General features: G+C 42.1%; 1 protein-coding gene across 1 annotated transcript in view; it reads right to left on the bottom strand.

Annotated features, from left to right (window-relative positions):
• The window catches only part of GPC3 (glypican 3), a 454515-nt gene that overhangs the window by 91916 nt on the left and 344508 nt on the right, over positions 1–18091 (bottom strand). The window lies entirely within an intron of this gene.

Below are 18091 nucleotides of genomic sequence, written 5' to 3'. Positions count from 1 at the left end.
GACCCTACTTTAAATTCTTTTGGATCTATACCCATAAATGGGATTGTTGGGTCATATGGAAATTCTATTTTTTTGAGGAACCACCAAACTGTTTTTCATGGCAGTTGCACTGTTTTACATTCCCATAAACAGTGCAAAAGATTTCCAATTTCTCCATATTCTCACCAACACTTGTTACTTGTTGGCTTTTTAAAAAATAGTAGCCATCTTAATGGGGATGTGCTGATATTTCATTGTGCTTTTTAATTTCATATTTATCTAATGATTGATAATGTTAACCAATTTTTATATGCTTTCTGGAGGATATTTTTTTTAAGAATCACACAAAACTTCTGTGGAATGCAATTTAGCATAGATTCCCAAGGCAAATGAGTTATAATGATTGTTTTTCAGGGAAGAGAAGTTTTTGTTTATTTTAAAAACAATTAACATTTAGTATTTTAAAAGCAACACTACAGGCTGGCGCCGCGGCTCAACAGGCTAATCCTCCGCCTTGCGGCGCCAGCACACCAGGTTCTAGTCCCGGTCGGGGCACTGATCCTGTCCCGGTTGCCCCTCTTCCAGGCCAGCTCTCTGCTGTGGCCAAGGAGTGCAGTGGAGGATGGCTCAAGTTCTTGGGCCCTGCACCCCATGGGAGACCAGGAGAAGCACCTGGCTCCTGCCATCGGATCAACGCAGTGCACCGGCCGCAGCGCGCCTACCGCAGCGGCCATTGGAAGGTGAACCAACGGCAAAAGAAGACCTTTCTCTCTGTCTCCCTCTACTGTCCACTCTGCCTGTCCAAAAAAAAAAAAAAAAGCAACACTACATAACTACATACAGTAATTATGTGTTCAAACATAGGTGCTCTCTGAGAAGTAGAATTAGGGGTAAGATGATTTATTTTTGCTTATCTGTAATTTCTAGATTTCTGCAATGAATGTATATTATGCGATTTTAAAAGTTAAAGATAGATGGTTCATGGGTAGATAGATCAACAGACATATAGCTCAGTATTGAGTTTGATGTTTTGGCCATAAGCACTCAGCTTCTAGTGATCTCTTCTTTCTTAAACTTTTTATTGTTCATGTGCTCGATTTAGCATTCACTTAATTTCTTATGTTCTTTTTAAATTATTCTATCTTGGTGAAAGACATTGCTCCATAATTTACAAGCTTTTTAGGGGGTTATATTTCTCTTGTTTGCCCCATTAATAATAACTGTATTTTCTAATCCCAACCAAAGCTTATTATCTACAAAGAATGTGTATGTGTGTACACACACATGTCATACCTTTTCAAGTATTTTTTTTGAAAGGCAGAGTGATAGAGAGAAAAGGAGAAACAGAGACTGAGACAGAGAGAGATCTTCCACCAGCTGGTTTAGTCTCCAAATGCCTGCAACAGCCAGGGCTGGGCCAGGCCAAATCCAGGAGCCTGGAACTCCATCCAAGTCTCCCATTTAGATGGCAGGGAACAAGCACATGGGCCATCATCTGCTGCTTTCCCAGGTATTTTAGCAAGAAGCTGGATGGAAGTGGTGGAATAGCTTGGACTCAATGTGGCACTCTATTAGGAGATGCTGGTACCACAAGTGGTGGCTGAACCCGCTAACCCACAATACCCTCCCCTGTGTGCTATATCTGAGTATGTGAGGCAGTTTGGGAGTTTACATATGGGTATTCATGGGTATTCAATACTGAAATTGTTATACATTTGCAATGATACGTGGCTAAAAACAAAGTTGTTTAGAACTGTGCCCCTGAATAATACAGAATTGTTATTCATATACAACAATAAACCTTTCTGAAAACCTTAGGGGCCACTGATATTATAATAAATTTTAAAGTCACTTCTCCAGTAACAAATACACTTACGTTTTTGTGACTATGGCAGGAGATGTTAATTTTTATAATAATGCTCCACTTAATTTTTATAATATTTTGATAAACAACTCAGTATTTTTTCAAAGATTATTTGGTTAGTTTTATGTGAACTGATTGGTCTTAAAATAATCTCCAATCAGAACCTGCCATCTCATCTCTTAGATTTCCTCCTCTGAACAGATGTTCCGAGTCCTCATTGTTTCCAGATTACAATCAGGTTGTCCATAACACAGAGACCCAGACATCTGGGCTGAGGGAATATGGGCAAAGCCATTTAATCAGGTAAGGGAGGAAGCACTTCCTGAAAGTTTGCCCAGCAGCTATTCTCACATGTGATATCCTGAAGGTGTTGGGCTGGCCTTTGCTGAAGCTCTGACACGTGAAACTAAAGTGAACGCTACAGTGTGACTGCCTGCCATGGAAGGAACGGTAAGGGACTCGGAGACCTGGGCTCAAGACCCAGCTCTACCAATAAATATCCCAACGGATACCCCTGTACAATCCATTGTTACTCAGTAAGAGTCTCACCTGTAAAAAGCAGAAAATCAAAGTGTATGCCCCATGGAGCAACTGTGAAGACACAATGAAATAGTAGTATGAACGCACTTTGTAACTTCTTACCCAAAGACACTTTATCTCTGCTCTGGAGCAGAGATGCTCTAACCCTACCCCAGTTAGAAGATGTTCGGCGGCCTCAGAAATTCTCTTTAGCTCAGTGAATTACTTATCACCATTTCAGTCCTTTACTTGTCTAAAATGAAACAAAACAAACAAAAACTCCAGAAACAACTATACTAACAAAGGCCAATTAATACTTAGGAGGAGGGAGTGCCAAACATCTCCTGCCATAGTCGCATCCTTTCTACTTCTTTTCTCCTATTTATTAATGGTAAAATATCTATAAAAACTATTTGAATAGATACTTCATCAAAGGATATATACAAGTGGCCAACAAACACATGATGAGAGACATACTCACTAAGGAAATGTAAAACCACAATGAGATACCACTGCATACCAACTAGAAAGCTTATTATCTATATTTTATTTATTTATTTTACAGTCAGAGTGGACAGTGAGAGAGAGAGACAGGGAGAAAGATCTTCCTTTTGCTGTTGGTTCACCCTCCAATGGTCGCTGCGGCCGGTGCACTGCGGCTGGCACACTGCGCTGATCCAAAGGCAGGAGCCAGGTGCTTCTCCTGGTCTCCCATGGGGTGCAGGGCCCAAGCACTTGGACCATCCTCTACTGCACTCCCGGGCCACAGCAGAGAGCTGGCCTGGAAGAGGGGCAACCGGGACAGAATCCGGCGCCCCGACCGGGACTAGAACCCGGTATGCCGGCGCCGCAAGGCGGAGGATTAGCCTATTGAGCCGTGGCGCCGGCTTTAGAAAGCTTATTATCAACAATTGGTAATGCGAAGCACAGAACAGAATGTGGATATTCAGAACTGTCACACATCACTATTAGGAATGTAAAAATGGTACAATCCTTTTGGAAAATATTAATAGGTTAGCAATTTCTCAAAAAGTTAAACATACATTCATCATATGATCTAGCTATTACACTCCTAGGTATCTTCCCAAAAGAAATAAAATTATATCTACACAAAGACTTGTATATAAATGTTCATTGCAGCATTATTCATAATAGTCCAAATCAGGAAATAATCCAAATGTCCATTAAATGGTGAATGCATAAACAAAATGTGCAATAAACTTATAATGGAATGCTATTCATCAATGAAAAGGGGCAAAATACAGATACATGCTACAACATAGATTAATGTCAAGGGCATTAGGCTAACTGAAAGAAGCCATGGGGCCAGCACTGTGGAATAGTGGGTAAAGCTGCCACCTGCAGTGCTAGCATTCCATATTGGTGCGGGTTTGAGGGTTTGAGTCCCAGGTGTTGCATTTCCAGCCAGCTCCTTGCTAATGGTCTGGAAAAAGCAGCAGAGGATGGCCCAAGTGCTTGGGTCCCTGCTACCCACATGGGAGACCAGGAAGAAGCTCCTCAATACTGGCTTTGGATCCACCCAGCTCTGGCCATTGCAGCCATTTGGGAAGTGAACCAGTGGATGAAAGACCTTTGTCTGTCTGTGAGTCTGCCTTTGAAATAAGTAAATAAATCTTTTAAAAAAAGAGCCAGACACAAAGGACCAAGTCTTGTATAATTCCATTTTTATGAACTATTGCGAAAAAGCAAATCTATAGGGATGAAAAGTAGATTAGTGGTTGCCTGAGGCTGGGGTGGGAATGGAGAGTGTCTGAAAACAGGCATGGTGGAAGGTGTGGAGGTGATGAAAATATTCCAAATCGTGTTGGAGTAAATGCTGCCCAATTGTATAAATTTCAGAAAATCCTTTGGACTGTCCATTTATAATAGGCAAATTTTAAGACATATAAATTATACCTCAAAATATTTTTAAATATCTTTGCAAAAAAAAAAAGAGAGAGCGATGTGTAAGTCAGTATGACAAGTGAAGAATTCAAGCTTGGGTTAAAATGTCTGTCCTTGAAGTCAAAGCCTAATAGGTAGCTGGTTATCTTTCAGCTAGAAATGTCTTACCAGACTCCTTCCCTGTTCTAGCATTCAACTGTCATCAAGCAGGAGTCACAGTAACTACATGAAGTTCAAGTTGAAATTTAGAAAAACTCAATTACTTTTCTTCAGAAATCTTGTTTTCCTTAATATTTGCATTATTTTTGCCTAATCTGCCAGGAAATGTTCCTTTGCTCAGTTGATACCTCTTTCATCTATAGCATGCTTGAGCTACTTTTTTTTTTTAAATTTCTCATCTAATCCCATACTTCATGCCCCACCCACACCCAGCCAAAGTTTAATAGCAATGAATCTGGAGCAGACAGATTCCATTACACAAGTAAACCACTTGCTTTGTAGAGTTAGTCATTCCAAACTTACACTCACTCTTTTACCCATGCAAAACACTATTATTTATCCCACAACACAGAAGGGACAAGGAAGTGAAAATGAGCCAGCTAGAGAGCACTTATTTGAGTTATGCTGTGAGGACTAGAGGTCTCAGGGACAGAGCCAAAGCCAGAAATAGCTAGAAAGAGTTCGAACGTAGGGAAGTCTGTTTTAGATAGGTTTCTACTTTGTAAAAACAACTTGTGACGAGATGACCGTGAACAGTCCTTGTCAACTGTTGAAGGGCAGGTTTTTTTTTCCATACTTTTTGTTGAACTCTTTACAGAGTTACTCTTATGTGTATAAAGTTATTTGAAAATAGATCCTAGCAAAAAATAAGACTGGGAATAGGAGAGGGAAGATGAAGGGTGGGAAGAATCACTATGTTCCTAAAGTTGTATTTATGAAATGCATGAAGTTTGTATATCTTAAATAAAAGGTTTCTGAGAAAAACAATTAACATTTTGAAATTTTTGACATAAACTTCAGGGGTGAAGGAAAAAAAAATATCTTCCTAGAATCTCTAAGAATTCTAGTCATTCAGTGTTTAAAATATACCTAGGAAGGTATGCTGGATACATGCTCTGTTTATTAAACTACAACTAACACACTCATCGAGTTACCTGTGCTGCAAGGAATAAAGATTTTGGAATCAGAAGATCTGGTTTCATATTTCTTTTGTTTTCTCCACTTGCTAGAACTGAAATCTAAGGGCAGTTCATTGGGCCTCTCTAATCTCTAGTTTCCTACAGTTATGGGAATTAAATAGGTTTGTATATATAAAAAAGCACTTTGTAGACTGTAAAAGACCCATACAAATAGAAGCTATCTACTTTTCAGCAAACTCCGAATGTCTTTACATGCTATTCTCAATATATAAGGCACCCTCCAAAATTACTTTCTAAAATGTTCTGTTTTCATTTTCCTGTCTCTAACAGGTCTGGCTCACCCTTGGCACACTTGGCCATGCATATGGCCATTGCTTACTCTGCTGTACACATTAACAATTATTCTGAAAACTGGATTTGTTTTTTACACTTACACTTCCTGGCTCATGAAAGAAAGGAAAAAAAAAAACACAGTTGATGCAACAATTCTATAGCACACTTCTCCCAAAGGATTTCCACATGCATTTCCCGCTGGGTGAAATGCAATTGCTGTTTAATAGCACATAGCAACACTACACTACAGTCTAAGACAGGATGCGAGAGAGGCAATATTGTAGGCAGCTGAAAGGACAAGGGAAGCCCATGTGAACACATGCAATTACCAGATGTGAACTTTGGCCAAGGAGGTCAGGGCAAACACTCCCTTAAGAAGTGCTATGGGATCTTTCATGCCCAAAAGTCACTGCAACCTTGGCATCACATCTTATTCAAAATGGAATCCTCTGGAGCCCTGACCCTTGGCTGTTCCATCAATCCAGTTTTGAGGCGGGGGAGGGTGACTCACATGGCTTTCCTAGCAGACCTCAGCTCACGATTCAGAAAGAGGGCTCTCTGGAAAACCTCCTTCTAAATAAGTTTGGGGTGATTTAAGGAGATGATAGCTCGAATGGATATGGAAACACGCCACCATTCAACACTTCTTCCCCTACAAGGCTACCCTTCTCCCCCCTAACACAGTGGGAAGAGCCATTGTTCTCCAGTCCCACAAAACCTTGGAATGAGTCAAGCATCCTTATTTTGTTCTCACTTTGTCACTTTTTTCCTTTCCAATAGAAGGAAGACGCAGTGGTCCCTGTAGTATACGGTGATGGAAATGAACTGGGAAGAATTATGTTTTAAAAGGCAGCATATGCCTGCAGCTAACCAGATTCAAAGGGACAATTAGAAGTTTACTCACAGTGAATGATACTCTCCACAGGACTTTCCTCCTAAGGTGATCTATGGGGACATACATATGCTGACCGGAAGGAAACACTATTGGCAGAAACACTGATTCACCCAAAGATTGTCCTTCAAACCTATGAAAATCTCAGAGGCAAATAAGGATGTATAAGCACCTGGCACTCAAGATGAGTCATTACTAGGGCAGCCACTGTGGAGCAGCAGGTTAAACTGCCACTTGGGATACCCACATCCCATATCAGAGGACCTGATTCAAGTCAGGAGAACTCTGCTTCTTACCTGGCTTCCTGCTAATGTGCCTGGGAGGCAGCAGATGACGCCTCAAGTACTTGAGTCCCTGCCACCCATATGGGAGATCTGGATGGAGTTTTAGGCTCCTGGCTTCTGTGTGGCCCAGGCCTCCTGCTATTGTGGCCATTTGGGGAGTAAACCAGCAGATGAAAGCAGACTCAGTCTCTCAGTGTCTCTCTCTCTCTCTCTCTCCATTTCAAATACACCAGTCTTAAAGAGATAAGCCATCACTAAATATTATTTAATGAACCTATTTTCAATACAGCAAATAGTGTCAAGTGCCTATGATTTCATACATGATAAGTTGGAATTTTGTCTCCTAGGGAGTCTATATGTGTGGGTCAGAAGAAGTTCCCATTCTCACACCTTAGAAAAGCAAAAAGGAATTTGGCTTGCCTGCTTATTCCATTTTATGCTATGAAGTGTTACTTTCAAAATGTGAGCAGGTCCTTTATTCATGATAAAAACAGGAGAAAAACCGATTACCTGGAATTTATGATCAGTTAATTTTCTCATTCCCCATCTAAAAATGAATTTACTTGTTCCATAGCCAGGCAACCTTTTCTCCTCTGTTGCCTTCTTTCTCTACTATTGATGAATGAAGTCTGTTCATGGTTTGTGGCAGTATTTGTGTAGGAAGGGTGTGATATTTGAATGGGGGGAAGAGATTATAGTAAGGCTCCAAATTGGCCTCCAAAATGATAAATCACCAATAATGTACCTTGTGTTTTCCTGTATGCACCCCTTCGCTGGTGTGCATGTACATCACATCATACAATACTTAGGTCATCCTTGGTTCCACTGCTAGATGTAAACGAATGTACTGTCTCGAATTTAGTACTGGCCCCCAAAAGAGCCAATGTTGTGTTCTAAATACCAGCCCTCCAACCCCAAGGGGATTTAGACTTTTAAGTAAATAAATATTCTATTGTCTAGACTTTTCCCTCAGGCTCCTAACCCACATTTCTAACTGCCACTTGAGTCGCCCAACCTCACCTCCACACACCTTCATAAATCAATGTCCCTTCCAGAGACCACACAGTTTCACACCTCTGTGCTCTGCCCATTTCGTCCTCTTCACCTCGGGTGATCTCCCTGTGGAAGTTCTGTTTATCCTTTAGGAACCCTTCCGTATGTCATTTCCTCTGTGCCTTCTTCCCCGCTCGCTGCAGCTGAGTCTGATCATTTCAGCTGCATTCCCACAGCACTTTGTTTGGACCTGTCTTACAATCCCAATGACATTCTGCCTTGTGTTGTAATGATGTGTGTCTGTGTCTGTCTCCTGTGTGAGGCCAAAGGCTTCTGGAGGGTGGGACTGTGTCTGATTCATCTTCGTGCCTCTCCAGATTCCCAGGGCCTACCAGAGGGCCTGGCACTCAGCGGACAAATCAACAATAAACAATTAGAGTCAGAGCTCAAGCACTATGTGTTGATTTCTTCAACTGTCGGGATGACTTCTAGCTGTTACTCAAGGAGCCTGGCACAGACCACAAACCTAATACAGAACACAGAACATCTGTGGCGGAATAACTCCAAAACTTTTGAAATGTCAATTTTTTTGAAATTCATTTAAATTCTTTCACTTGCATGAAACCTTTGTAGGCCTGGCAGTTAATAGGAAAAAAAAATTCAAATCACTGACTTACCTCCAAGACTTTTAGCCACAGAACATTTTGCAGACCATTAAGAATGAGGGCTTCTGTTTAGGCAGTACTGGTTGATTTCTAATACAGAAAGTTATTTCTAGTCCTACTGTCAGAGGCTAGATTTTGTTATTGTTTTCTCAGCACTGTCGTGCCCTGGGCAAACACCCATTTTGGAGAGTCTGCCTTTGTGAGGGTCCTAGTAGTAGAAACTATCATAGTACAAGCTGATACCCTCTGTCTATCACAAACTAGATGTGGTGTTTCCCTGGCAGGATGTTCTTGCCTCTGCCACCAGAAGCTCCAGATAAATTACATGGAGTTCTTTTCTAGAAAAAAAAAATCAGGGAGTTGGAGAGCACCGTGGAACATATTCCATTGATACTAACAATGTTTCTCACGTCAGGCACAATAAATCAGTGGGATGCTAGGAGTTGATTTGTGTGTGTGTGTGTGTCTGTGTATGTTTTTCTTCCATTCTGAATCCTAGACAGCTTGGAAGCTACGCCATTGATATTCCAACATGCAAGTTATTATCATGACTAACACAGACAGAATTACCTGCCACTACATTCCAGGTATGTTTATGTATTTCCCTTGTCTAACCTGCTTCCTCCCTCCAGCTGTCTCAGAGTGGGGGAAATGGGGACTTTCCCCCCTCCTCTGCATTTTCTCTAACAACTGTGATGTCAAATGCAATTATTTGTGGAGGAATCTGCTGTATGCATGGATGAAAGGGACACATGCAAATCCTCAACAAGAAAGGGAAATACCAGCTATCGGGAACTATGTCCCAAAAGCATGCCGCTCCGGCTCTGGCAGCCTCTGCCCAAGGCCCCCTGTGCAGATATTAACAAGCTGAACACAATATGACTTTAGGAATGCAAAAGAAAAAAACTGTTTAACATTTGAAAAATCTCCTCCTCAATCTGGGGTCAACCCAGCTAATAAAAAAGCTTCAAAAACTTCTGAAAAACCATGAATAAGCCCCAGATGTTCCCGTTCTCAGCTGAACTTTCCAGCAAGTTATTTCATACCCTCTATTTTTCACAAGTAGAGCTATTTCAACCTCTTGTGCCGTCCTATCTCTTTCCAAAGAAAATTGCCTCCAGCCAAATTCCTTCTCCCACCCACAATAACTAATTGTCCATACTGTTATTCATCTCCATTTCTGAAAAATTAAATTGGCAAGACGCTTAGTGCAAGGGTGGAGACCTTTTTTCTACCAAGGGCCACTGACCCAAAGGGGAAAAAATCAATTGGGGCCACACACACATGTAAGAAGCTGCTAGATTCAGTTTACTTTTTGTTTATTTGTTTTTGTGGAAGAAACAGTGAACATTCGCCCCAACCAACCATGCTTTTAAAACAATAACAACGGAGAAAGGAAAATTCCATTCAAGAGATACAACGAATAGTACTCTAGGTCCACGTTCTACATTAAGTTTGGAGAATGATGTGGTTTTAAAAAAAATGTGGGGGAGGAGGAGATGAGGAGATTGGGAAAGAAACAGCAATAGAAAGAAGCCAGGTGATGGAGAAGGAGGGAAGGAGAAAAACAGAAAGTACGAGAAAGGAAGAGAGGGAAAAATACAGCCAAGCTTTCAGCCCGCTCCTTCGCTCCTTCGTTCAAGGGTTCCTTGCAGTAAGCAGCTTGTCCCACCCCTGGCGCTCCCTGTATTGTGGGCATTAGAGTAAGTTATCACTGCCCTTTGAAATCCTTATTAGCTTTCTAGCAGTTTAGGAAAAGTCCTTTTTGTGCTGAGAAACAGCTGGTCTGCTTTGATTTTCAAACTTCAAAGCAATTTTTTTGAAATAAAGGTTATTTTCTCAAGAACGTCTGAAGGTTTTACATGTGTGTAAAGGAACGACTGAAAGTCTCTGACGTTGCAAAGCTGTCAGATGGCCTTATCTTTGGTCTTTGAGAGATTAGGGCTGTCTTATTCCATAAAGCCTGCATGTTACATTTGGAATCAGCACTTATTTCACTGATTTCAGGGTTTTTTTTTTCCCCAAAAAACAAACTTAGTTTGGGGTTGGTTAGATCCTGGTTTAGAGATCAGTATAAGTAGAGACCAAATTCACATGGCTAAGTAAGAAAAAACAGATCAGAATTCACAGTTCTTTAATTACTCAGCTTCTTCCATTGAAAGCGAACTTCTGAATGTGTGCACCTAGCAACCCCCTCAGGGAGAAGTGGCTTTCAAGCTGCAGGACTGATTTTGGAGCTGCTATATCTGTGATCCTGCACCTTGTTCCCAGAATATGTGGGGTTATGTTCTGCTGCTGGCACAAAAGGCAACACGAAAATGTCTAGAGAAGGGAAAATAAAATAATGAGGAATGGAGAACAAGGTAAAGGCACACAAAGGAAAAAAAAAATCATTGACTTCTTGAGTCTGAAAAGAGGAAGGCTAAAGGGGAAAATGAGAGAAGTGCATACAATTGTGATAGGTAAACAGGAATGCAGGGCCTAGAACACTGGAATTGGTGGGGGGTGTTCACCTGAACTTGAAAGAGATGATTTTAGTTAGATGAAGGGAAGCCCTACTTTGCACATCAAATACCAAAACGTAAGGAATTCATTTCCTTAAGGGGTGATGCAGGCAAAAAATAGAAATAGATTTCAAAACGTTTGAGCCAATTAGTGAGTGATGGATTCACATCGGGATATTCTAGGAAGCTCAGATGCTTGAGGGCCACCTCTCCCTGTGCATAGTTTCCTCAGTGTGCCTGTCAGCAAGGAGTTTTAGGTGCCGTGGATCATGCGGCTCTGCCAAGGATCATTTCTCTAAAAGGGCCTTTGTGCTACCCTCAGGATTACAGCAATTACTCCTGGACTATGAAGCTTAAGCGCTGGGTCAGCATACAATGAACAGGCAGCCACCAGGGCCGATATGACTCCTGCTGCCACTTCTCAAGTGGCCAGGTTACTTCTGAGATAGCCAGCAGACATGGAAAGAACTCAGTGGCTGACAGGGGAGATGGGAGTGCTTTGGTCTGATCCAGGGTGGTTTGAATCCCACATCATCTCTATTTCAAAATTTTTGTTTTAAATAGAAATGGATGTATCGATTTTTTTCTGAGATAGAAAAAAATACTGTCTAAAAAGGTCTTCGAGGGGCTGGCACTGTGGTGCAGGTTAATCCTCTGCCATATGGGTGCGGGTTTGAGTCCCAGCTGCTCCATTTCCAATGCAGCTCTCTGCTATGGCCTGAGAAAGCAGTGGAAGATGGCCCAAGTACTTGGGCCACTGCACCTGTGTGGGAGACCTGGAAGAAGCTCCTGGATCCTGGCTTTGGATTGACCTAGTTGTGGCCATTGCAGCCATTTGGGGAGTGAACTATTGGATAGAAGACCTTTCTCTCTGTCTCTACCTCTCACTGTCTATAACTCAACCTCTCAAATAAATAAATAAATAAATTTGAATTAAAAAAGGTCTTTGAGCAGAGTATAGAGATGGATTAAAAAGAACATGAAAATTACCATAATGCTGTTAATATTTTGATATATATTCATATAGACCTTCCCCATACAGAGTTTTGTAAAACTTGGATTGTACTTTAATATCAGCTTAATATTAAAATCTTTTTTTTTCAAAATATTTATTTATTCGAAAGGTAGAGAAACAGATCTTATGTTCACTGGCTCACCCTCCAAATGCTTACAACACCAGGGCTGGGCCAGGTCAAAGTCAGGAACACAGAACTCCATCCTGGTCCCCACTGTGAGTGGCAGGGACTCAAGAACTTGAGCCAACATCTGCTGGCTTCCCAGGAGCATTAGCAGGAAGCTGAATCAGAAGTGGAGTATCTGAGACTGGAAGCAGCACTGAGATAATGGGTTTCAGGCATCCCAAGAGGCACCTTAACCCACTAAACCACATACAGAAATAAAAAAAAATTATTCATGGGGAGGCATTGTGGTACACTGGGTTAAGTCCCTTTTGGGACACCCACATCCCATACAGGAGGGGCAGTTCTAGTCCTGGCTCCACTACTACTGATTCAGCTTCCCACTGATGTGCCTGGGAAGACAGCAGAAGATAGACCAAGTCCTTTGGGTCCCTGCCACCCATGTAGGAGACAGGGATGGAATTCCTGGCTCCTGGTTTTAGCCTGGCCCAGCTCTGGCTGTTGGGAGCATTTGGAAAATGAACCGGCAAATAAAAGGTTTCTCTCTCTCTCTCTCTCTCTCTCTCTCTCTCTCTCTCTCTCTCTCTCTCTCTGCTTTTGAAATATTTTTGCAAGACAGAGAGAATATGAATGTCTGTTCCCATCCAATGGTTCACTCCCCAACTACCACCAATGGCCAAGGCTGAAGCTGGAAAAAGGAAAAGGAACAGGGAAAGCAAGCCAGGTGTCCCATATCGGTGAGAGGAATCCGACTACTTGAGCCATCACCACTACATCATTGCAGGGTCTGCATTGGCAGGAAGCTGGAATCAAGAGCCAGAGCTGCAATTCAAATCCTGGCAATTTGATGTGGGACCCAGGCACCTTAACTGATGTTTTAACCATTAGGCTAAACACTACTCCTAGAGATTCTTATTTTCTTATTAACATCTCCTAAATGTCTCCCACAGAGAGAGGGCCTCTCAAAAGTCTCACCATCATACAGAATAAGTTCCCAGAGCTGATTCAGTGGCATTGGCAGGCAGGGAGGGCCCCTTTAACCTAGCTGATGTCTGGCTGGCACATAGCTAGATAACATTTGGCTGCTCAAAAATTCTGTGCTACATAGCGTTCACCTGGTCCTCGCTTGCGTACTGGGGCAGGGGGTAAAGTATCATGTTCTCTTCCTCAGTGGGCCCTCTATAAATACACCAAGGTTGCGTGGGCCTGAATTGAACACTCTGGCAAGAAACCAACTTTCTCAGGAAGAAAGAGATCAGTTGCATTACAACACAACTTGCAATTCCTTTCCAAACTTCTGGTGCTTTTTGCTTTTGGAAAAAAAAATAAAAACTGCTGCTGTTCATTATTGCTAGCCAAAAGCATTTATAGATTATGGATTTCTGTTTCATCTCGAAGGGAGCACATGGCAAGCATGGTACTCTTTATTTGAGATTGTGAGAGATTCACCCGAGTACTGCCCACGCTCAGCAAGCACTTCATAAATGTGACTTGGTGTTGATCACCAGCTTTCTCCAAGTCATTTCTTATTACTTTTCGTTAAAGACAGAATCACCAAGGGTATAGAGAGGAAAATCAACATGTAACAGAAATTCTTTAATTATGTGGAAGATGAGAGTGGGTGGATACGAAGGGAAAAAAGGAGTTTTGGAGAAAGAGAAGGTGGTATGGCAGAAGTGGGAGTGAAGGAAATAAAGGACTTTAAAAAAGGTAGCAAGTCTTTGTGGTGGCAGAGCAAACAGTTACACAGAAAGCCTGTTTCAAGATAAGCAAAATAGGGGCAGGTTCGGTGGCAGAGTGGGTAAAGCCGCCATCTGCAGTGCCGGCATCCCATATGGACACCGGTTCCAGACCCAGCTGCTCCACTTCCAATCCAGCTCCTTGCTATGGCCTGGAAAAGTAGTGGAAGATGGCCCAAGTCCTTGGGCCGCTGCACCTACATGGGAGACCCGGAAGAATCTCCTGGCTCCTGGCTCCAGATCGGCACAGCTCCGATGCAGCCATTTGGAGAGCGAACCAAAAGATGGAAGATTCTCTCTCTCTGCCTCTGCCTCTCTGTAACTCTGCCTTTCAAATAAACAAATAAATCTTTCAAAATAGATATGCAAAATAAAATATATAAGTCAAAATATAAGTGGAAGTTATGCTTGGAGATCATATTACATTATTAAAACAAAGACAAAGGAAAAAAATGTAGGTTCCTAGAAGCCAAGGGCAGTGACTGTCTCATGGATACTTTTCTAGTTTTTGTGCCCCACATGGCAATGATGGTAAAGGAGGGTAGGCCTGGACTAGGGAGGTGGCATGGAGACAAAAAAGGGTCTCAGAGAATGTTACAAAAGATAGCCCCAAAGCCCCTAGTGACTGGCTCCAGGATTGAGTATAGGACCCATATATACTAAATTGATCTTCTGTATATAAAGACAATTGAAAATGAATCTTGATGTGAATGGGATGGGAGAGGGAGCGGGAGATGGGAGGGTTGCGGGTGGGAAGGAAGTTATGGGGGGAAAAAGCCATTGTAATCCAAAAGCTGTACTTTGGAAATTTATATTTATTAAGTAAAAGTTAAAAAAAAATTTATTTATTTGAAAGAGTTACACACAGAAGGGAAGATACAGAAAGATCTTCCATCTGCTGTTTCACTCCCCAATTGGCCACAGTGCGGAAGGCTGAAGCCTGGAGCCAGGAGCCAGGAGCTTCATCAGGTTTCCCACGCAGGTGGCTGCTTTTCCCAGGACACCAGCAGGAAGCTGGATTGGCAGTACAGCAGCTGGAACATGAACTGGCAGCCATATGGGATGCCGGCCCACGTAGGTGGCAGAGGCCCAAGTACTTGGGTCATATTCTGCTGTCATCCCAGGCACATTAGCAGGGAACTGGATTGGAAGTAGAGGAACTGGAACTGGAATCAGCACTCCAAAAAGGGATGCATTGATATGGGATGCTGGAGTCACAAGCAGCAGCTTAACTTGCTGTGCTACAAAATTTTTGCTTGTTTCCTATGCTTTGGGGGTTTTATCCAAAAACTACATGCCCTTTCCAATGTGAAGTGTTATAATTTTTTCTATTGGTGAATATGTTCCCCCTACTTTCATGCTTTCTCTCTATACATACATATGCATTTTCCTTTCCAAATCCACACCTGTTCCATGTGCAAAATACATTCACTCCATCCCAATAGCCCTAAGAAGTCTCACAGAGCATCAACTCTAAGTAAAAAATCTCACCTAAAGGTGTTGGCATTGTGGCATAGTGGGTTAGGCCCTTGCCTGGGACACTGGCATCCTGTATCAGAGTGCTAGTTCAAGTCCTGCCTACTCAGCTTCCAATCGGGTTCCCTGCTAACATGCCTGGGAAGTAAGCAAATGGTTCAAGTGCTTGAGCCCCTGCCACCCATGTGGGAGGCCTAGATGGAGTTCCTGGGTGCTCTTGGCTTTGGCTTGGCCCTGACTCAGCCATTACAATCATTTGGATAGTAAACCAGTAGATGTAAGATTATTCTCTCTCTCCTTGTCTGTCACTCTGTTTTTCAAATAAGTAAATAAATAAATTAATGTTAAAAAAAAAACAACTCAAAACCTAAATATCATCAGCTCAAAAGTCCAAAATCTTGCCATTTGAACCAAGTATGGGCAAGTATGTGTATGATCCATCCTAGGGCAAAATTTCCCTCTATGTATGTAGCCATGAAAGTATAAAACAAGTTACCTGCTTCCAAAAGATGATGGCAGAACAGCCATAGCATAGCAATTATGGATATTCGTCCCATTATGGAAATAGGCAGGTCACAAATTGCAATAGGAGCTCTCACTTATTTATGCAATAAATATTTTTGGTCACCTAATATATGGCAGACATTGTGCTAAGAGCAGAGAGTGGGACAGACAAGATCCCTTGCCCCAGTGGAATCCCTGTAAACAAGCTCCTACACTGCTTAACCGTGACACTTTGTCAGCCTGTTTAGTATCTGCTCTGACCAGCAAAGGCTCATGGGTACTAAGGTGGAGAGACAAAGCCGTGTCAAGTGCCAACAAGAGCATCTTGGTGAAAGATCAGGTCGGCTCATTGCTGGCACACGCTGGAATAAAATGAACAGGCAGGGCCCCATATGTAAAGTGTATAAAAGTTCTTGGAGACCATTCTAGGAAAACGGCACAAACGACAAGTAGCTGCTGCCATGATTAGCAAACACGGGAGTCGATAACAAATAGGAAAATGTGTTCTAAGAAAGTATGGAGAAGGCAAACAGTCACTGCTTCCCTCTAGTTCCCCCACTCGTCTTTGTGAGGCTGTCACGAAACACAGTAGTCTCTCTAACACATCTAAGCACCCACAGTGGCAGCTGAAGAAAAACACTATAATCTCTCTCGGTCTTTCTCACAGTTTTGGTAATTTTTGAGCCTTCAGTGAATGGATGGCACTCAACATTTCACAGCCAAGGAGCCACTTTTAATTGGAATCCTGACTGGAAAAAGGTGTGTAACAAATTGATTAAAGACTAATAGTTAACACATTCATCAGGGAATCTAAATACCTCATTGTGAAACTTCTGCTTAAGGTTCAATGAGGGACAAATCTCTGCAGGTACTAGAATTTTCTTTTCATTTTGTGCTGCAGGACCTGGAGAAGCTACTGGTCTGCTGTGACAGAATCATGCCGTACTACGTTCTAGTCCTGAGAGCAAACTGCTGCCTGCTACAGCCCCTCCTGTGTCCTGGCTAATGGCCAAAAGATGATTGACCCAACTCGAGGGACAAAGCAGTTCCCATCCCCCAAATATTCATCAGGCAGGGGAAAGGATGGTTAATGAATTTTAATAGCAAGCTTATTTCTTTGCCTTGTAAGCCCTTTTAAGGTTAACTAGGCTCCTTGCCTCCAATCTCTGCTCTCTAAAACACTCTTCACAAGGCCGGCAGAGTTAATGTCATAAAACTGATCTGCCCATGACACTTGTGCTCCAACCCTTTCACACACTCCCCACTGCCAACAGAATAAAGCTCAGGTTCCATACGATGGTATTCATGGCCCTCCAACATTTTATACCTCCTTTTCAGTCTCGTCTTTTACTGCCCATGTCTTCTCCCATTCTGGCCTCTGGCCCCAGCTCTCCAGCCACATAAGGCTATTTGATGTCTTTGAGTCATGGCTCCTACTGAATTCCTCTGCCAGGAAGAGCCTTCCTTCCAATTGCTATCTGTCAAAATTCTCCTCATCTTTCAAAGCCTGGCTTAAAGGCTACCTATTTTTGAAGTGCTGTCTAATTCCCTCAGTAGGAATTAATCCTTCTCTTCACTGAACTAACATAGTATTTGCTTTATATTTTTCTTATGACACTTTTACTATACTTTGGATTATAGTAATGTAGGTATGTGCTCAATACATTCTTTGAAAGCAGAGATTTGGGTAACTTATCTCTGTATCCCTGTCCCCAGTCCCTCTTTCCAGTGCCTGGCCTATGAACTACTTAATAGCAAATAAATGAGTCCAAATAGTAATGATATCTGCATATGTGAAGTTACAGATGTGTGTGGGGGGGGGGAGCTCTCTACATCCATATCAATAGAGCCCACCAAACTCATCACTCACAAACCATAGACGTTTCATAAATACATCCTAAATAAATGGTAAGGATACATACAACATATTTTATATATTGTACTGTATTTTACTTTTTGCTTTATGAGTTTCAATGTGATAAGGAGTCATAGAAGTAATCATGCTTTATGTGACTTCAAGAACAATAGACAAGAACAAAGGCCATTCAACCAAGTAGAAGTTCAGGTCTGAGCTCCATGTCAGCATCTTGCAATGAAACCTACAGCTTCAATGGTAATTTGTACCTGGGTTATCAGAGTATAATTACTGAGCAACC

Source organism: Lepus europaeus, chromosome X (assembly GCF_033115175.1).
Source record: "Lepus europaeus isolate LE1 chromosome X, mLepTim1.pri, whole genome shotgun sequence".
In the NCBI taxonomy this organism is placed as follows: domain Eukaryota; kingdom Metazoa; phylum Chordata; class Mammalia; order Lagomorpha; family Leporidae; genus Lepus; species Lepus europaeus.
The sequence above is the reverse complement of the archived record's forward strand: the minus strand, read 5'-3'. Positions and strand labels throughout refer to the sequence as shown.